The sequence below is a fragment of the Panthera pardus genome, unplaced genomic scaffold, assembly GCF_024362965.1.
Source record: "Panthera pardus isolate Hobbes unplaced genomic scaffold, ASM2436296v1 HiC_scaffold_13, whole genome shotgun sequence".
Lineage (NCBI taxonomy): Eukaryota > Metazoa > Chordata > Mammalia > Carnivora > Felidae > Panthera > Panthera pardus.
The window spans coordinates 20,970,245-20,991,912 of record NW_026526688.1 but is presented as its reverse complement, the minus strand read 5'-3'; the positions used below and the strand labels follow the sequence as shown (position 1 = coordinate 20,991,912).

The 21,668-nt window shown below is 39.5% G+C and overlaps 1 long non-coding RNA gene across 2 annotated transcripts in view; it reads left to right on the top strand.

Annotated features, from left to right (window-relative positions):
* Window positions 1-20,893, top strand: part of LOC128776495 (uncharacterized) — a 42,144-nt gene extending 21,251 nt beyond the window's left edge. Inside the window, exons 3-4 of one of the 2 annotated variants that reach the window (XR_008421559.1) lie at window positions 17,712-17,876; window positions 20,751-20,893. This is a non-coding gene — a long non-coding RNA (uncharacterized LOC128776495). Of the gene's footprint in view, window positions 1-17,711; window positions 17,877-17,976; window positions 18,370-20,750 lie in introns of those variants that run through there. The other variant, XR_008421558.1, reaches the window with a different exon arrangement.
* The last annotated feature ends 775 nt before the right edge of the window (window positions 20,894-21,668 follow it).

Sequence of the window (21,668 nt, the reverse complement as noted above, 5' to 3'; positions counted from 1 at the left end):
CTTGATGTGATGATATTTGGGGGTGGAGATTTTGGGGTGATTAGGTCATAAAGTTGGAGTCCTCATGAATGAGATTAGTGCTCTTATAACAAGAAGCCAGAGAGCCAGCTACCTGTCTTTTCACCATGTGAGGACACAGTAAGAAGACAGGTGTCTGTAAAGCGGGATGAGGGTTCTCACCAAAAACCTGACCACTCTGGTTCCAGCCTTTGGAACTGTGAGAAATAAATACTTGTTGTTGGAGCCACCCAGTCTAAGATGGTTATTTGTTAGAGCAGCCCAAACTGACCAAGCTATAGATATGGATAGTAGTAGTTACAGATGTGGAAATAAATCTAGCTGTGTGTATTTGTGTGTGTACGTGTGTGTATCATTTCCTAGATACGGTGGCTCACAGGGCCCAGAAGAGCTTCTAGCAAAGAGCACAACTGTTACCCAAATCATTGTCTCCAATGACCTTTTCTCCATTAAATAGAATCTGAATTCCTTGGAGAAATGCTGATTGCAAAACTGGAGCAAGAAAAAGGCAAGATGCATCAGGAACATTTTATTAGCTCTGTAAGGATAGGCTCAAAATAAGATGAACACAAGTCAAAAGGGCTTAGAATTTGTCTTGAAGTAACTCCCACTGACCAATACTGGAACAAATTGAGCATTAATACAATGATAGTAATGGATTATAACCTAGTGAATAAAGTTAAAAGTTATGAGTCAATACTGATACAAAAGAAAGAAAGAAAGAAAGAAAGAAAGAGAAGAAAGACAGGGAGGAAGGGTAAAAGGAAGGAAGGAAGGGAAAAGGGAGGAAGGAAGGAAGGAAGGGAAAAAGGAAGGAAGGAAGGAAGGGAAAAAGGAAGGAAAGCTTTCTACTATGCTGACTGAAAAGTACTGAGGGAATGGTGGAATTAGAAAATCATCATGCCATGAGTCATGGAATGGAAAGGAGAGGATGTTTACAGAGTTACCAAATTTCTCCCCCTAACTTCCTCTAATTCATTTAAGGGGAAAAACAATAGTAACTCGCCCATGGAGAAACCCCCGCTACACCACTCAAACCAGGTAATCAAAATGATCATCATCAACATTGAGACCAACTGACATCAAGTGACTCCAGATCTGATGCCCTGAGATACACTTCTTGAGGCACTTTGTGTTGTGCATCCTGAACTAGGACACATGCAAACCTGAGCTAGAAAGAAACCTTAGACAAACCCAAACCAAGGGATAACTGTACACAATAACTGGACTGCGTTTTTCAAAAGTGCCATGGTCAGGGAAGACAAAGAAAGACTGAATAACGGTTCCACGGGAAAGAAGTCTCAAAGCTATGACATCTGAACACAGCAAGTGTTACTGGATTGGATGCTTGACTGGGAGAACACATAGCTACAAAAGAATACTTTGGGGGTAACTGACAAAATTTGAATGTAGGTTTGGGGTTAGATAACATTTTATAAAAGTTTTATTTCTTTATTTTCAAATGTTTACTGTGCTTGCAAAAGAGAGTGTCTGTATTCTTAGGAAATACACATGAGTATTTGAGGGTAAAGGAGAAAAATGTTGCCAACTCTCTCAAATGGTTCAAAAATTCGTGTGTGTGTGTGTGTGTGTATGTGTGTGTGTGTAAATGGGGCAAAATGGAAGTACTGTATATGAGTGAAGGGTTACGGAAGTTTCTTGTATTATTCTTGCAACCATTCTATAAGTTTGAAATTACATCAAAATAAAACATTACGCAAACAGGGTCATCTAAATTTATGTAACTCTTGGCCCATGTATCTTAGTTTTAGGGCTGGAACATAGACAAGATTTTACTAAAACTTCAACTAAGATTTTAAAGGCAGGGATGTATAACTTGAAAAGGTGAAGGTTAATTACTATCCTGCCTGCCTCAAAAGAGAAATCTTTAACAGAGATTGCATAGGGTTTTACAGCCACACATGCTCATTTTAATATGTATAATCTTAATTTAGCATTTTAATCTACCGTATGAATCTCCTATTTATGTCAGTAGAAGAACACATAGGTTTGAATTATTTGAAATGGAAACTGTTTTTCTTCCATCTCATTAGTTTTATCGACTGTATTCATTTTCTGCTTTTGCTATGATGAATTCCCACAAACTTCATGGCTTACAACGACACAAATTTATTCTCTAACAGTCTGGAGGTCGAAAGTGCAAAAGAAGTCTTAAGGGGCTGGTGTCAAGGTGTAGTGAGGCTGGAGCCTGTGGGGAGATTGTCTTTCAGGCCTCTTCTACTTTGGGGGGCCACAGGCTCTCCTTAGTTCCATCACTCCGACCTCAATGGCCTTGGCTTTTCCTATATTGTTGCCCACTATCCCTCTGCTTCCCTCTTGTAGGACACTTGAGATTGCATTAGGGCCTACTTGGATAGTTCAAGATAATCTCCTTTTCCCCAAATCCTTACCTTGATCGCACCTGCAAAGTCCCTTGTGCCCTGTGAGGTAAATTCACAGGTTCTGAACACTAAGATATGGAGGGCCATTATTAAGCCTTAAAACGCGGACTGTTTTACCTACTCAGTCTCTGTCCACCAGAAAACTAAATGAAATATTTGGAATTATAATAATTTAGGAATTACGTCATATAAATTAGAATCTTTGAGAAAAAAATGTCAAAGCTAAACTTATAATTGTATAATATTATTCAGTTTTAAGTTTTTTTTCTTTAATTCAGTTCTCTCTATACCGCAGAAAGATTCTCAATAAAGAGTAGCTTATTGTGAAAAATAATAAACATGAATCAGCTTTGGAACATGGTAAAGTTTACTCTAATTACTTGTTCATTCATTGAACAAATACTTACTCAGTGCCAAGCTCTGTGGTAGATATTGACCAGTAGAGAAGAGGCTGTTTCCATCTGCATTTTTCTCTCATGGCAGACTGTATGTCTCATGATGGCTACGAAATCATCTCCCACTCTACTTGCTCATCTGACAGTGTGAAGTTTTCACTCTTCCTAGTGAGAGGTGGGAACTATATTCCCTTACCTTGAGTCCAGGCAGGCCTGTGAATACAGCAGTTTTGCTACGTGACTTCTGAGGTTGGGTCATAAAGATCAATACAGCTTCTGCATAGTTCTCTTGGGACGATCACTCTTAGAACCCAACTCCCACACATTGAGGAAGCTTAGGGAGAGGCTAACATGTTTTCTTACGTGAGCATTCCAGTCAAAAGCTCAGTATCACCAGCCAGACATATGACTAAGGAAGCTTTAAAGAATAAGTACATTCATCCAGTCAGCCCCAGGATCATGAAAAATAGTGACAAAATAATACAACTGTTTTAAGCTACTAAGTTTTGGAGTTATTTGTTATACAGTGATAGATGACCCAACATCTCTTATTATCTACTCCTTTTGTGAATATAGATCATATTTATGCTTACATTTGACAGCACAACATACAAAATTTACAGCGAAACCTGCTTCTTACCAATTTTACTACACTGAGTGATACTATGTGTATATCGTTCTTCCAGAGCAAAGAATGAAATAGCCGAGTAAACTCACAGTGCTTTGTATGCGTTTCTTAAGTGGTGACTGATGAGATCAAAGGATCAGAGCAAGCCAAGCAAGAATAAGTGAGAAATTCTGAAGCTTCATGACCTGCTGGAGCAAAATCACTACTTTTTTTTCTGTCTCATCAAGCCATTTGGACCTTCAAAATTTCTCCACAAAATCTGTTCTTCTTCAAGCATTTTCCCATGTCAACGTCTATTATTATCATCCATCCAGTTGCTCGAGCCAGAAGCTTCGAAGTGATCCTTGATGTCTCTCTCCTTCAGCACCCATTTCCAGTCAACACGAAGTCCTTACCATTTCTTCCCACATAGCTTCTGAATTTCTACTATTCTTTTCATCTCCTCTGGCATCATCTCAACGTAAGTCTACTTAGAAGTTCCTGAAAATCTCCCAAATCTTTAGTCTGCCTCAATTTTTTGCATCAGAATGCAAATCTGATCCCAGGGGCTCCTGGGTGGCTCAGCTGGTTAAGTATCTGACCCTTGATTTCAGCTCAAGTCATGATCTCCCAGTTTGTGAGATTGAGCCCCATGTTGGGCTCTGCACTGACAGCTCAGAGCCTGCTTGGGATTCTCTCCCTCTCTCTCTCTACCCCTCTCCCGCTCATGCATGCAAGCACTCTCTCTCTTTCTCTCTCTCTCAAAATAAATAAATAAATTTAAAAAATGTTTTTAAAAAGAATGCAAATCTGATCCCATTACTGTCCTGTTTCCTTTTGAGAACTTCTCACTGCTCTCAGAGAAAGGGACCAAATCCTAAACATGGTCCACAAGGCCCTGGATAACTGGACTTTTTCTCCATCTCTAGATTCTTCCCCTCATCCTCTTACTTTGCATTCTAGTCGCGATGACCTTTATTGTCTCCATGCTTTTCCCACCATGAAATCTTGTTGACTGTGATCCCTCAGTCTGCAATGTTCTTACCTCCTTTTCTTGATTACTACTTATTTAACAGTCTGAGCTCAGTTTAATAGGTCCCTTTCCCAGAGAAGTCGACCCTAATTCCCCAGGCGAGGTCCAGTACTTTGCACTTTTACATCTACCATGCTGTGTGGATTAAAAACGTGACAGGTACAAAAATCAATTCATGAGAGTTCACATTTTCTTTCCACCACCCCAACCACCGAAATCTCTTATAGGAAGCTAGCTTCATTTTTGAGGGTAGACTAGATGGGAAAAGAGGGGGGGTGGGAGGTCCGAGTGCGAGGGGCTCTTCAGGCTGAAGGCCGGGAAGAAAACTGGGAAAGTTCATTTTTTCACCAGTGACTTGCTGCTGAAGGCCATATTGAAAATGCAAGGTACAGGAAAAGATGCTAAAGAGATTTTCTTGTGCAATAATAATGGATTCTCCCTTGTGTATTTCCTGGAAAGACTGCAATAAAGATTTGAGTTGTTTTTACTTAATATGTTCTGCTGCACTAACCAAAAGAGCAGCTGGTTAAAACGGTTACACGTTGAATATTAATTTAATGACTCTCTCTTCCCTTCACCCCCGCTTGCATACAAACTTTATAAGGTTGATGTCTGCATCTGTTTTGCTCATTGTTTTAGCCCCCATGTTTGCACAGTGAGCTGCAGGTGCTGACTCCATATTGGTTAAGTGTGATTTGGGGCAATTTGCTTATCCTGTCCGGGCTTCAATTAGCATTGCATGTTACGTTTCTCAACTTTTCTTTTATTCTTCTTATTTTTAAATTTTTTATGTATTTTTTTTAATGTTTATTCACTTTTTAAGAGACAGAGCATGAGCATGAGCAGGGCAGGGGCAGAGAAAGAGGGAGACATAGAATCTGAAGCAGGCTCCAGGCTCTGAGCTGTCAGCACAGGGCCCGATGCGGGACTCGAACTCACGAACGGTGAGATCATGACCTGAGCAGAAGTCAGACGTTTAACCCACTGAGCCACCCAGGCGCCCCTCTCAACTTTTTCAATAGAAATAGCACCAGCTGCAGAGGAGAAAAAAATATTTACCTCCTGGAAGTCTGGGTAGCCTGGAGCAGCCAGTTACAGTTCTGATATTTCTCTGGAGTTTCTTTGAAGTTTCATGTTTCATCTTCAAACTTATTTAAATGTTACATTCCATACCATTGTATGTCAGCATTTATTTAAAATCTAATGTAATTTTAATATCAAATTTTTTAGCAGAAATGAGTGGCATTGTACCTTTCACCTTCAGGGCTGTGCAAAGCTCACATCTGTTGAGAAACACAAGTATTCATTAAACGATCTGGAAAGCTCCCTTTTTGCTCAAAGCGTTATGACTCTTTGATTCTAACAAGTTGAACAACTCATAATTACTGTGTTCATGTCACAGGAGGAGAACCCAAGGACAGTCAGATAAAGTGTGTGCTTTTAAGGGAACTGAGCTGTGATGACAAGTCATATGCATGTACAAAGATAATATTATGAAGTAGTATAGAGTGAATGCCGAGTGTGTGGGGCAGCTTGTCAACACAGAAGAGTCCAGAAGAAGGATTAGGCCCTTTAGGCCTCTATTTCCTCTTTGGGAACAGGGGTAAGGATGCTCACAACTTTTATCTCAGAAGGTGGTTATAAAGCTCAATAAGAGGGGTGCCTGGGTGGCTCAGTTGGTTAAGCGTCCAGCTCTTGATTTCAGCTCTGGTCATGATCCCGCGATTCAGGGGATTGAGCCCCCATGCTGGGCTCTGTGCCGTGAGAAGCCTGCTTGGGATTCTCTCTCTCCCTCTCTCTCTGCCCCTCTCCTGTTTGCACTCTCTCTCTCTCTCTCTCTCTCTCTCTCTCTCAAAATAAATAAATAAACATTAAAAAAAGTTCAATAAGATAAAATATACCCACTTACAAATAAACAGTAGTATTGTTAGGAATCCAGGGGCAATTCAGTCATATGGTGGAGCCTTGAAATATGGGTCGACAGACAGGCATGGGGAATGGCCTTCATGAAGCCAGGGAAAGAGAAATACACCACCCAAACTCCTAACTAGGGGCACCTGGGTGGCTCAGTCAGTTAACTATCTGACTCTTGATTTCAGTGCAGGTCATGATCCCGGTTCGAGACTGAACCCCGGTTGGGCTTCATACTATCCTGAGCCCACATAGGATTCTCCCCCCACCCCTCCCACTGCTGACGAGCCCTCTCTCTCTCTCAAAATAAATAAATAAACTTAAAAAAAAAAAAAACCTCAGGAATCTAAAAAGGACATAATATTTATTGAGCCGAGAGCTCAGTTAGGGGAGATATCTCTGGAAAGGCAGACTATTGCAGACCTTGAATTCAAAGTTCGGGAATTTAGAACCATTCCTGTGGGCTTTATTTTAAAGAGATAAGTCCCTTGGAATAATTTGGTTCATATTTTGAGACAGCTGGGAACGTTTTGGTGCCGACCAGAGGGCTATTTTAAATGTTTCAACTCCTTTAACAATATTAAAAGGAGAAATGAAGAGACCAGATAATCGCTTGCAGAGATCAAATGTCATGATTGCAATATTGCTAAAAGAATAAAGGAGAGTATGGTTGCATTTTTTAGTAAAAAATGAATTGGCATTATGCCAGGTATGGGAGAGCAGGATAAAAGTACATTCAAAATGGAGTTCCAATATACTTCTTAATAGGAAGTTAAAAGCAAGTGGTCTCCAGCATAATTTGGAATAAACTCCAGCATCATGGAATGAATAACACATGGTTCAAATCTTAACCTGATCAAATCAAATCAGTTCTGTATGATCAAACCTTGACATTTGTAGAAGGCTGAGCTTTCTGGGCATGATGTACAGGAAATCATACCTGGTAATGGTGATAATTCTACACAGTTGATCATTTAAATGGGATATCTGAAAATCAAGTAAAAAGAAAACATACTGTTAGTGTACAGCATCAGAATTTGTTTAATGGAAGCATCCAAATGCAAAATCAATCCCTATTTTAAGAAGTTTCTATAAAGCATACCTTCTTTTACAACACAGGAAAAAGAGCACAAAACTTAATGTTGAAACTGTGTGCATTGAGCGCTATTAACGATGGCCACATTTGGACACATAGTATAGAACATGCTACACTTTGTGTAGAAAAGAAAGCAAGTGTATGTTTAAATACATAGTAGTGTATTTGCTAGTGTATGTTTAAATAACCCTGGAAAGATACAAAATAAACTTCATCATGATTCATCTCTAGGACACAAAAGTAAAGGGGAGAGATTTCTTTGTGTGCTCTTTTGCATTTTTAAAAAAAATTTGGTGTGTACCAGTTATGTCGCCCAAAAAGCAGATTAACAAATGAAATGAAGCGGCTGCAAATAAAACGGTTACTTTTGACGTGGTTTCTGGAGATTCGATGTTCAATGTATGAATAAATAAGCCAACTTACCTCGCATAGTTAGATGGTAAGCTAGCTAAGAATCTGCATTTCACACGAGTTCCTAGGGGACACTGCTGCTGGGTCTGGGGACCGCACTTTGAGAATCACTGTCCCATCAGTCCCATCAGCAATGAGTCACCTCATTGCTGTGCTGGAGAACACCTCTTCACACTCCAAAGGAGAAGTAAAAGTGTGCAATGAGTTGGAAATCAGACCATGGAAAACATTAGCAAAATGTTATAAGTCTAAAATGTAGCAGGATCTAAAGATAACGTGTCTCGGCAAATAGCTTCTCTGAGATCTTCTCGTGAGCCATAAATCAACACCATGCCCAGCACTCGGCTACTCGTTACGACTCATGCACTGACATGGAAGATGCTTCATCTGGTTAAGCAAAGGACAGCCCCTGCATGATGATTCATTTAAATGTTTCTCCTAACACTGAATTGCATCGAAAGTATAATTCAAATTATTTCCTGACAAGTTTTGGTATCCCTTGTATTTACTTCTCATTAATTTTTACCCAAATTCAGATCTGTCAGTGCTCAGTGTACAATAAACAATTTATAATTTTCACGTGGTGAATCAAAAGCCCATGAAATACAAAGGGGGGCTTACAGACCAGTTTTACTGCTAAGGTCATGTAAGCTTAACATCTCTCATGGCATTTCCTCATCTAAAACTGGGTAAAGTGATAACTACCCCAAGTTTGGTGTTCCATGATGGCCATAATTATGTCTACTATATACTGGACACACACTAAGTGCTTTACGTGCATTCATTCATTCACTCTTCATAACTATCTTATGAGATATGTATTATTATCATCCCCTTTCCCAGAGAGGGAACTGAAGCCCAGAGAGGTTTAGAAACTTCTTCAAGCCTGATGTATAAACGGCCTTCTGTTCTTTTAATTTTTTAATAAATTCCCCTGATATAATTTATTATAAAGGTAAGGAAAACACATGTGCATAGTTGATTTGTAATATATTATTTTGCGTGTGCGCACACGATATAATACTGTACCATTAAGACCATGGTATAGAAGGCTGTTGAATCCAGGAAATTTCTGTATGTTGGGTATCACACTCTTTTCTAGCTTCTGGTAAACGTTTTTTTTTTCTGAACATTTCTCAATTGAGGCATAATTGACACAAAACATTATATTAGATTCAGGTGTGAAGCAACATTAATGGTTTAATATTTGTATGTGTTGTAAGATGATTGCCATCAGTTAGTTAACATCTATCACCAGACACAGTTACACATTTTTTTCTTGTGATGAGAGCTTTTAAGATTTACTCTCAGCAACTTTCAAACATGCAACACAGTATTATAACTACAGTGACCATGCTGTACATTATATCCTCATGCCTTATCTATTTTATAACTAAAATCTGTGTCCTTTGATCTCCTTAACCCATTTTCTCCTCCCATCCTCTACCCACCACACTCTGCCTCTGAAAACCGCCAATCTGTTCTCTGTGCTATGTGCTCAGGTTTTTGTTTTGTTTTATAGATTCTACATGTAAGTGAAATCATATAGTATTTTTCTTTCTCCATCTGACGTCTTTCATCTCGGATGATGCCCTCAAGTTCCATCCGTGCTGCTGCAAATGGCAAAATTTCCTTCGCTTTTTATGGCTGAATAATATTCCATGGTGTATACATGACACATTTTCTTTATCCATTCATTCATCATTGGACACTTAGGTTGCTTCTATATCTTGACTATTATAAATAATGCTGCAATTGACATTGGTGTGCATATATCTTTTCGAATTAGTGTTTTCATTTTCTTTAGATAAACACCCAGAAGTGGAAATGTGTGTGATCATATGGTAGTTCTATTTTTTTTTTTATTTTTGAGGACTGTCCATACTGTTTTCTACAGATGGCGTGACAGTTTATATTCCCATCAACAGTGCACGAGGACCTCCTCTTCTCCAAATCCTCACCTACACTTGTTCTCTCTTATCTTTTTGGCATAGACATGGAAGTGATTTTCAATAATGTCAGATAATTTCTTTCTTTTTTTAATGTTTTATTATTTTTTTTGAGAGAGAGAGAGCATGAGTGAGTGAGGGGCAGAGAGAGAGGGTGACAGAGTATCTGAAGCAGGCTCTATGCTGACATGCTGACAGCAACCAAGCCCAATGTGGGACTGGAACTCAAGAACCTTGAGATCACAACCTGAGCTGAAGTTGGACACTCAACCAACTGAGCCACTGGGGCCTTAATGTCAGATAATTTCTAAACATTTAGCTAACTAAAATCAAAGGAAATACTTGATTAGCTCATTTATTTTTCCATATAAATTATTATAATTTAGAATATAATCACTAAACAATGAAGCACTATAACTTCAGAATGATAGGATACTCCTTTATATCTCTTGTACTTAATCAGAAATTCATCATCCTCTCGCTATAGGCAAAATTTCTTAAATTAGTCATAAGAAACACTAACCACAAAAACAAGATTGGTAAGATTTTCACTTGTTTGCTTCAAGAACTATTCATCAAGAAATACCACTAAGAGAGTGAGAAGTCAAGTTATAAATTGGGAGGAAATATTTGCTGACCTTACATACAACAAAGATCTTATAGCTAGAGTATATACAGAAAGTCTTTAGGAGAAAGATAAACATCTGAACCTTAAAATGAGAAAAAACACTTGAATAGGCAAATCAGCGTCTTAGTCACCAGAATATTCCCTATTAAGACTGGATTGAGACACCACTACATACCCAACAGAATGTCCAACGTTTAAAAGAAACAAAAACAAAACAAAATATCTGATGATACCAACTCCTGGTGACAATATGGAGCAAGTAGAAAGCTCATACATGGCTGATGGAGATTTAAATAGAAATGCAACTTTGAAAAATTGTCAGGATTTACTACAGCAAAACATATGCCCACCTTATCCGCTAGGTACACACAGAAGAGAAATTCATGTTTTTGCTCCCTAAAAGGCATACCCAGCAATGTCTCAAGAATATTCATAGCAGATATATTCATAATAAGCCCAACCTGAAAACAAACCAAATGCTCACCAACAGAATAGGTATGTAAGTTGTGGTATCTTCATATAATGAAATATACTACAAGCAATAAAAAGGAAAGGACTACCTTTGCATGGAACAAATTGGGTAAATCTCACTGACAAAATGTTGACTGTAAATAGCCAGACATAAAAGTACCTACTCTATTGTTTCTCTCTATAGATGTATGTATGTCTACGTGTTTGTATACATACACATACATACATGTTTATATATTTATACATGCATATATATATATATACATATATATATGTATATATATATATATATATATATATATATATATATATATACAACTTTATATGTTCACGAATAAGCAAAACTATGGTGATAGAGGTTAGAATAGGGACTGTGTTGAATGTTGGAGGTTGGGGAGTGGTAATTGGAAGGGGCGTAACAGAGCTTTTGGGTGCTGGAATACATTGTATCTTGATTTGGGTGGTTGTTACACACGTGAATACAAATGAAAATTCACCAAGCTGCACAGTGAAAGTGTATACATTTAACTGTATATATGTTCCACCTCAAAAAAAGGAAAACAAAACCAATCTCTCTGGTTAATGTTATGAAATATATATTTCCATGCTAAATAATTTGTAGCTCTGGAAGGATGAAAAGAATGAAAAAGTATTGAATATGAATCTAGTCGGAAGGATCCACAACTGACTTTGCAAACTATGGAAGTGACATGGTAATGGTACACTTTAGCCTTAGTATTGTGAGCATGTGCCAGGGGAGTGTTTGGGGAGAATATTGAATACCTAATGCACAATGCTTTCTGTTGAGTAATGCTTGCTTCTAATTGCTTTAAATTGGTGACTCAGAATCTGGAGGAGGAGGGAATGGAATCTTTCCCACCCTCTTCTCCCACATGGCGCCCCCACTGACCACAAATTCTTAGCTTTGACTCTCATTCAGAGTTTTCAGACAGATTTTATGGTTTTCTACATTCTAAAATACAAGTTGTATAAATAAATGACACATGCTTAAGGCCCCCAGACGCCTTTAGATATTTCATAGACTTCCCTGTGGGCCACCTCTCTCCCTTCCCATCCCTCTGCCCTCTTCACTCATAATGTAACACAGACTGGACATTTGGACTCGAATTAGCAGGTGACAATTGAATTTTTACTTTGGACTTCATTTGTTTATTGTTGCAGTGGCTCTAGGTGGGGTTTTATTATAGTCCCATAAGATTTCAACTAACAAACTTTTAGAAATTGCTTGAAAGTTTACATCTACCAAAGTAAAATTTGTGTGATGTCTCTATGAATGTTAACATGTTGGTATACCATGCTGCATTCTGTAAAACTAACTTGGAGCACATCAAATCTAACTAGTAAAGATAGAATTCAGTCAGATCTGACCCTCAGGTTCAAGGATATATCCTGCCAGGTAGGTAGAAGGGAGAAGCTAAAATATCTGCATAGCAGCATGGCTTAAAGTGTTTGCAAGGCCAGGATGCCTGGGTGGCTCAGTCAGTTAATCCACTGACTTGGCCTCAGTTCATGATCTCACAGTTCGTGGGTTCAAGCCCCACATCAGGCTCTATGCTGACAGCTCAGAGCTTGGAGTCTGCTTCGGATTCTGTGTGTGTGTGTCTCTCTATGCCCCTCCTCTGCTCGCTCACTCTCTGGCTCTCAAAAAAATGAATAAACGTTTTAAAAAATAAATAAATAAAACAGTTTTGCAAGGCCAGCACATTAGAAATGGTGAAGAATTTTTGTAAGCTCTTTTCCCACTCAACACTGACTATATCAAATTTGTGGGAGGGAAATATCCAGGATCCAGAGAAAGGACTGAACATTATATTCTTTTGTCCCATGGCAGGCAGGTGCCGATCAAGGCTTACAGGGTGGCATATATTTTGATATTTTACATTTCTTCTACTGCTCCCCACCACCAGCCATATGAAAGACATAATCTTTTCTAATTGCTCTGCATCTGAGGGTGCCTGAAGTTTCATTCATTCTGGCTGAGTTTGGGCTTTGGTACAGAGACGATGATTCAAAGAGGTGCTTCCTTCCCTTTGTTCCCGTAGATAATTGCAAAGGGGATCCTTTCAGGCTTAAATCATTGGGGCGTTAGGTCAGATGCATGAGTCACAGTTGACAAGGGGCTAAACATTTAAAAATGAATTTGTTAAAATAATGCTAACATAGAAGAATTAGAATTTTGTTATAAAAATCTTCCCTTTTAGAAAAAATTTTTTTTTAACATTTATTTATTTTTGAGAGACACAGAGAGGCAGAGTATGAGCAGGGGAGGGGCAGAGAGAGAGGAAGACACAGAATCCAAAGCAGGCTGCGGGCTCCAAGCTGTCAGCCCAGAATCCGATGCGGGGCTCGAATTCACAAACTGTGATATCATGACCTGAGCTGAAGTCGGACGCTCAACAGACTGAGCCACGCAGGCGCCCCAGAAAATCTTCCCTCTTTTTTTTTTTTTTCCAGTTTTAAATAAAACATTCCTGTATAATGGTCATTTACCTTTCTTTTTTAGGTAGAATCTAAAGAATTGGAATTGCTAGTTCATTTTTCCTTAGCTTTGTGGGATTTTGTTTTTGTTTTTGTTTTTTTATGTTTGCCCTTGCTTCTTTCTTCCTCTATGATCTATTTCTTTCTCCTCAGCTTGAAGACTCTTTATATAGGTGTTATGTGTGTGAATTCCAGAGCAGGGATGCTTGGGTTCAAATCCCAGTTCATTGCCTACCAGCTGTGTGGTCTGAGGCATTATTACTTAACCTCTCTATGCGTATGTTTCTTCATTCATCAAAAGGGGATGATTATTATAAATCTCCATTGACAGGTTTTTTGGAGGATCGATGTGTAAGCAGAAATGAAACACCAAGAACAGCATCTGGCACTTGGTAAATACCAGGTCAAGTGTCAGCTGTATTCCTGTTCTTGCTGAAGGATTCTCTTATGCCTTTTGCTCTGATTTTCCCCTCTTGGTGCTGTTTCTCTCTCAGCCTTGACTTAGCCTTTGCCCTACATCAACATGCTGACTTCATTTGTTTGTATCTTGGTGTACATTCCCCCCCCCCCCCCCCACACACAGTTTTGAATCATAAGATTCTCTGGGTGCTAGAGAATGACCTTATTAACCACCAAAACCTTGGTATATACAGTACGTTAAGACTGTCGCTTGCTAAGTGATTCATTTATCACCCACTTCTGTCATGCATTGGTCATAAGACAATCAAAAGGCACAGATTAAAAGAACACTCATCTACTTTGTTATGTCTTGGAAATAATGTGTATTATTAAAAGCACAACTCCAAATCACAAAATCTAAGATTTGGGAGAGACCAAAAAGGTCACTTGGTTTAACTTCCCAACTAATGTTTCGCTGCATTTGCAATATTCTCTGCAAAAGGTCTAGCCTCAATTAAGTAAACCCCATGATGATAATCTTATGAAGTCAAGAGGCAGATTATTTTATCTTTTATATAGCTCTGATTCTGGGGTACTCTTTCTAAGTTTAGCCAAAATTAGCATATTTTCAGTTTCCATCCCTCGTGTATTTTAATGAAGTTATTTAATTTACTCTTGAGGTCTTGTATAAAATATACAATATAACACATCTTTCCATAAAACTTCTTCAGATATTTGCTGACTACGGACATGCTTCTCCTAGAGTTCTCTGGATATACGAGTTGAGCGATATATTACTCATCTTGTCCACTGTGGATAGTTTCTTCTGAATCAGCTTACGGTTTATTTTATTTTAATCTTATTTTAATTTATCCTTTTAATTTCGGCAGCAAATTGAACTCAATATTCCATATATAGTTGGCTGAGTCCAAAGGTGTCACTACCTATATCTACTATTCTGATTCTAAATATTATACTTATACTCCTATTAATGGACCCACGATCATATTAGCTTATTTTTGGTAGCTACATAATCTTTGTGAATAACAGCGTATTAATTCCATCCAACTCACGGTCCCAATACAGATCTGATTTGTAGCTCATTCTTTGCAAGTTCCATAGCATGTTGTACAGACTGTTATTGTAAGACAAAGTGCAAAGGCAGTCTAATTATTTTATTGTGTTTTGATTCTAATTTATTCTAATTATTTTATTGTGTTATTGCACTCAACTATGAACTCTGCATAGGTTAATTTTTCATTATTTTGTTGTGGTAACTAATAATATATCTGTCACTCAAAACACATTTATCAAATATATGTTTAATTAATCCTTTATACTGCTCTTTAAAAAAATTTTTTTTCTAATTTTTTTTAACATTTATTCATTTTTGAAAGGCAGAGAGAGACAGAGCGTGAATGGGGGAGGGGCAGAGAGAGAGGGAGACACAGAAACAGAGGCAGGCTCCAGGATCCAGGCTCCAGGCTCTGAGCTGTCAGCACAGAGTCCGACGTGGGGCTCGAACTCACAGACCTCGAGATCATGACCTGAGCCGAAGTCGGCCGCTCAACCGACTGAGCCACCCAGGCGCCCCCTTTATACTTCTCTTTAAAGGTAACTATCGTTAACAATCATTACTGTACCATAATGTCACATGAAAATTTTGATAGAAGACGCCCACAGAGATGAATACGCCTATCTTCTTCCTAGTGGCTTGCTTATAGCAAACCATCCAGCTGAAGGGTTGTAGAACTTGGATCTAATCAGCATCAGGATAAGGGATTATTAAACCCAAATGTTTAGTCAAGTGTATGCCCTGTGTATGTATCCATCCAAATGTACAACCATTGGAAACATTATGTAAAGAGTGTGGATGGCTTACAGCGGACAGTCAGTATCCACCATGGCAAAGTAATCAGCTTTGGAAGACTGAATGGACCCGTGCCAGGGAAACCTGATGCTGGAAACCTTCAGGGAATTTTGCTGCCTTGGCAGTTATAGGGCATCCAACAGCCTGGACCAAGAAAACTTATTTAGAGAACAAGCATGCCTTTCAAGAGACTGTAATGAATCTGACCTTAAACTAAATGCCTAGAAGATTATTTCTATGTATGTTGTATTTATGTTGTTTGTGCTTTTATAGGTACTTCCTTTTTCTTATCTTATCTTATCTTATCTTATCTTATCTTATCTTATCTTATTCATACATAACCTTTGGTAACAACTGCTGTAACTGAACACAGAGGAACAGCTATCACAAGACCTTAAATTCTACTTGATTTAATAAACTTGATATTCAATTTCCAGCTTAGCTTTGATAGCAAAACTTCAAAAGGATAATGGATAGAAAATATTGAAACAAGGTCTTCTGACATTGAGCTCTGGTGTGCACAGAGGTGATATGGAACACTGAAAAAGGAGGTGTCCGTGTCTGTGATGTGATTTGCGGGGTGCATCCAGACATGGCTCCCTTCCTTCCTTTCTGTCCAGAAATTACCGACAAAAACGTTAGAACCAAAATAAATAAAGCTGTTGCTCGGAGGGCATTTCCATTACCTGAGAAGGAAGGGAAGACATTCCTGCCCTTCCTTATTATTACCTGAGGAGGAACCGGTGAATCAGCACCTGAGAAGGTACAAGAGAGAAACTACCAGAGGGACTAAGTCCTTGACACCAGCTCCTAGTGAGTGAAATTGTCCCCACGCCCAGGCATGGAGCCTTCCCAAAGACTGAGCAGCTGTGGCAGAAAATGTGGAATGTGAAGGCCTGGGCCAACGTCTAGGGAGTTCACCAGGCTGTCCCCTTACAGAGGAAGAGCCAGAGGCAGGAGAGGAAAAAGCTTGGATTCTCCTAGAATTTGATCTGTGAAGAACATCGACTCTGGGTGGCAGCTTTTGCCACTGTGACTTTGCAGGGTAAACAAAGCCAGTGTGATCCCACCCAGGAGGCAGTAGGCACAGACCCACAAAGCTGTCTGTGGGCCATTAGAGGCAGTGTCTGCTCGAGCCCACTTTGTGCAGGCAGGGAGAAGAGGTCTCAACTGTACTCGGCTCTGGAGACAGTGGTCACAGTGTCTTACCAAGATGACAGAACCTGAATTCTGTGAAGAGTTTCAGGTCTGGCACCCCCTTTCCTGCCAGTAAACACCAGCGCTAAAAACAAGCTAACAAGAGTGCCCTCAGATCCTGTCGCTGCTGGAAACTTTCTCCATCACCCAGTGTGCACAATCCCCTCCTAATGCTGAAGAAGGCTCCTTCTGTTTTCCTTCTGGTACTTCAGGAAATTTTAACAAAATGTTTTTTAGGTAAAATGAATAAATATTTATTTTAAAATATTTAAATTGCTGTCTTTTAAAGCACTGTCTAGCCCGGAAAGTATTCTTCACGTCTTGGCATGGAAGACTGTGTTTTGGCAGGTTTTATTTATGGATATAGGAAAAAAAGAGTAACTGAAAATGGCCAAACAGACTGCTCCACACTTTACAAAAAAAAAAAAAAAAAAAAAAATTCCCTCTGGGCCAGCCTCCAGCATGGAAAAGTTTGAGTCTCTAAATAGGCTCTTTCAGGAAGTTTTGGATGATGGCAAAGATGGTATAAAGAAACGTGGTGTGAATGTTTTCCTACGAAAAACTAAAGTGATCAGTGAGCTCCAGGGATTCGTATTTTGTTAAGTTATAAAACCACGAGAGGAGCAGCTGGCCTCCGTGGCCCCTTGGCAAGTCCGATCCAGGCTTGCGAGGTGGAGGAATGAGCATGGAGGGTTTACCAGCCGTCTTAGCATCCTGCCTCAGTCACCCGACCCCCCGGAGTTGGTCAAGACTTTGGGAAGCACACCTGAGAGCCAGGTGCATAGTGTAATCACCACCGCATACTGTGTTCTTACTCTGTTTCAGACAACTGTGGAGAACGTGAACCTGAACTTCTCACATGCGCTTTTCTCACAGTTACGTTCATCCTGGAAAATCATCCTTGAACTGAAACCAGTACATCAAACTGCTCTACTTCTGTGAACGGAGAAGAGTATTGAGGAATGACACCAAGGATCTTGAAAGTTTGGAGTGAGTCAGGTCTATTTATGGAGCTTTTAAAAAATTAAGTGGCCCTGGGGCGCCTGGGTGGCTCCGTCGGTTAAGCAACCCACTCTTGATTTCGGCCCAGGTCATGATCTCGCAGTTCGTGAGCTGAGCCCTGCGTCGGGCTCCTTGCTGACAGCTCAGAGCTTGCCTGGGATTCTCTCTCTCTCTCCCTCTCTCTCTCTGCCCCCCCTTCAAAACAAATAAATAAACTTAAAAAAAAAAAATTAAGTGGCCCAGACCTACAACTTGATATTGAAAACAGCCTTGAGCGTAAAACACACTGCCCTTCCAAATTCCACGTTCCTCTGTGAACATCCTACTACATGCTGACTCATCATATACAAACCATATGCAGATGTTCTTTAACCCTGGGTTTCAAAAGATCCCTACTTAGAAAAGTTCTTAACCATATTCACCAAATTCCTTACATACCCTGAAAGCTTCCAGAACAATTTCTTTTCTGGTCCTACTGGTCCGAGACAGCATGGAACTCTTATGAACATACCACTTTAATTTGACATTGCTTACCTTGCATAATCATTGCCTCTATAAAAGTCTCTCAGCTTTTGACTATTTATTTATATTTTCAAGTATATGATTTCCTGCCACTTCACCATGAGTAAATACAGGAGGATATGATACTCTTTCAAACCACAACTATTAGACCAGCCCCAAAACTGCAAGGGCATCATGGTGATTTTCCACCGATGAGTTTCCCCGTGTTGTTTCAAATTTAACTTTCTCAAAACTAGGGAAACCTGGGCTATTTTAATCTTTCTAAAAACTAGTGATTTTAGTCTTTAGCTTTTTAGCTGGTATTCTCTCTGAAGGACCTTCTTTGAGGAATATGTGAGTTCCTAAGAATCTGAATTAGTTGGTTGGCTACCAGGAGAGGACAGAGAAGCCTTTATAACCGACTTTTTCTGGGGTTTCATTTTACATTTCAAGAGCTCCGTGTTCTAATATCACTTACCTGAAAAGAGATACTGCAGGTGTAATAGAGGAAGAAAGTAAGAGAGTTAAAGCAGCTGGCTTATGTTAGCTACCTTTCAGAACTCCAAACTACCTGCTACTCCCAAGAATTTTGACGTGTATGATAATTCCTAAGGGTATAATCATTCCATTCGGGATACAAGCTACAAAAGGAACCACAGAGAGAGCTAGTATCCAACAAAGCAGTATCTGTTTAGCACACTGAAGGAAAAAAAAAATCAAATTACCCCTAAATCCGAACTGTGCAATGTTGTCGCCTTCTAATGAATGTAAAAACCTAGTACCTCTAAAATATGCTCCTGGCCCATTCCAATTGCTATGTGACCTTGGAGAAACCTCTTTTGAAGTTTTCTGTGTCTGTAAAACCTGGGTAATAATACTATCTGTCCCAGATGGTTGGAATTGTGTGAATTAATTAGTTCAAGCTGGGAAAGTCTTTGATACTGTTAAGTGCTGAACATTGTTAGTGTTATAGGTGCAGGTGGAGGCAATATTACATAGCACATCTATAATTAGAAAGGCCTAGAAACTGCAAACAATGCCAACACCCCAGGAGTTAAGTTAGGGAGACAATACCCTATGTCATTTTCTCCCTGAGACGGGGTTGGCTTGTTATGACTGAAGGCCTAATTCCTTCTTTTATCCTCTTTGAAAGGTTGCAGCTTGTCTTAGACTTGCCCACCCCAGAGCATAGTCTGTACTGGGTGTAGATGCTTTTTAAGGCAGTATTCTAAGTGAAGGGCCAGCGTCCGTGAGAACACAGAGTACAGCCGTGGCTTTACGGTGCTTGTGAATTCTTCTGAGTCAGGGAAGTAACAAAGTCCTTCCCAGAAATACCTGTCATCAGAAAAACGCAGAAAATTTCTTCATCTATAAAATGAAGGGAGAAGTCCAAACCTCCTTTTAGAGATGAATAGCTTTCTTCTTTGTTTTTTCAACCAAACAAAAAAATCACTAAGTATTATATGGAACCTAAATATATAAAATAGAAAAAAACAAAACAAAACAAAAAACAAAAAACACAAAACACTGATCTGTGTTGAATGAAAGAAGAAAGGGAAAAACCTCTGCGTTCCCTGCAAGGAGCCTGAGTCACATTGTCAAAACGTAAGTCTCCCCTGGGTCCATTATAGAGACCATGAAAGCAGACAATGTCTACAACAGGTTTCAACCTCTAATTTTTGAGGATTTGATTTGATTTGATTCTAATTATTTTTCAATATACTTTATTGTCAAGTTAGCTAACATTCAGTGTATATAGTGTGCTCTTGGTTTCAGGGGTAGACTCCCATGATTCAGTGCTTACATACAACACCCAATGCTCATCCCAACAAGTGCCCTCCTCAATGCCCATCACCTGTTTTCCTCGCCCTCCCACCGCCCCCCCATCAACCCTCAATTTGTTCTCTGTATTTAAGAGTCTCTTATAAGTTGGCCCCCCTCTCTGTGTGAAACTATTTTTCCCCCCTTCCCTTCCCCCATGGTCTTTGGTTAAGTTTCTCAAGTTCCACATAAGAGTGAAAACATGTGATATCTGCCTTTCTCTGACTGACTTATTTGATTTTGGAGGATTTTAAATCTTAGTGATATTAAGAACCTGGACTACTGGGCTCGTAAGAAGATATAGTTTATCCAGAGCTGTAATTCATTTTCTATGTTATCTTCTCTGGAGAACCTCTGACCATCTCCTCTCCTCACACCTCCAGCCCTTGGGGAAGGTCACACAGCACTCCAATTCACCACTACAATATTCCTTTTTTACCTTCCTCTTTTTCATGAGCATTACCACCACCACCACCATCATCATCATCATAGTCAATGTTAACAGAGCACTTCGTACTTTTTTCTCCCCCTTATCTCCAGGGTATGTGTATGTTCCAAGACCCTTATTGGATGCCTGAAACTGGATAGTTCCCAGCCCTATGTGTCCTGTTTTTTCCTGTATGTACATATCTATGATAAAGTTTAATTTGTAAATTAGGCACGGTAGGAGCCTAATAACAATTATTAGCAACACAGAACCATTACAACAATATACTTTAATAAAAGTTACGTGAATGTGGTCTCTCTCGCTCTCTCAAAATACCTTACTGCACTGTACTCTGACTTCTTCATGAGATGCCATGACATTATAAAATGTCTACATGAGGAGAGGAAGGGAGGTGACTGACACAGGTGTTGTGGGCTATTAGGCTGCTAGTGATCTGAGGATACTTCAGGAGGAGGATCATTGCTTCCAGAACACGGTTGACCACAGGTGACTGAAGCTGTGGAAACCGTGGAGAAGGGGCTCTACTGTAATGCCACACACAGTATTATCTCACTTAATCCTCCCAACATTACTGTGGGATAGCTACATTATTAATAGCATTTAAGACTTTTTTTTAAGTTTATTTATTTTTGAGAGAGAGCGAGAATGAGCGGGGTAGGGAAAGAGAGAGAGGGACAGAAGATCCCAAGTGCGCTCTGTGCTGACAGCAGCCAGCTAGTTGAAGGGCTCGAACCCCAGACCATGAGATCATGACCTGAGCTGAAGTCGGATTCTCAGCCAACTGAGCCACCCAGGCACCCCTATTATTCATATTTTAGAGATGAAAATACTCAGCACAGAGCTGTAAAAAAAAAATGGCAAAGATAAAATTTAAATTCCTAACAGTCTGGGCAATAGCTAAGCACAAAGCCATCTTGTTTCTCACTCAGTGTAATTCCTATTTGTTGACTTGTCTTTCTTCCCAGCTTATCTTATGCTGGCCAAAGGATAGATTGTGGGCTATATGGATG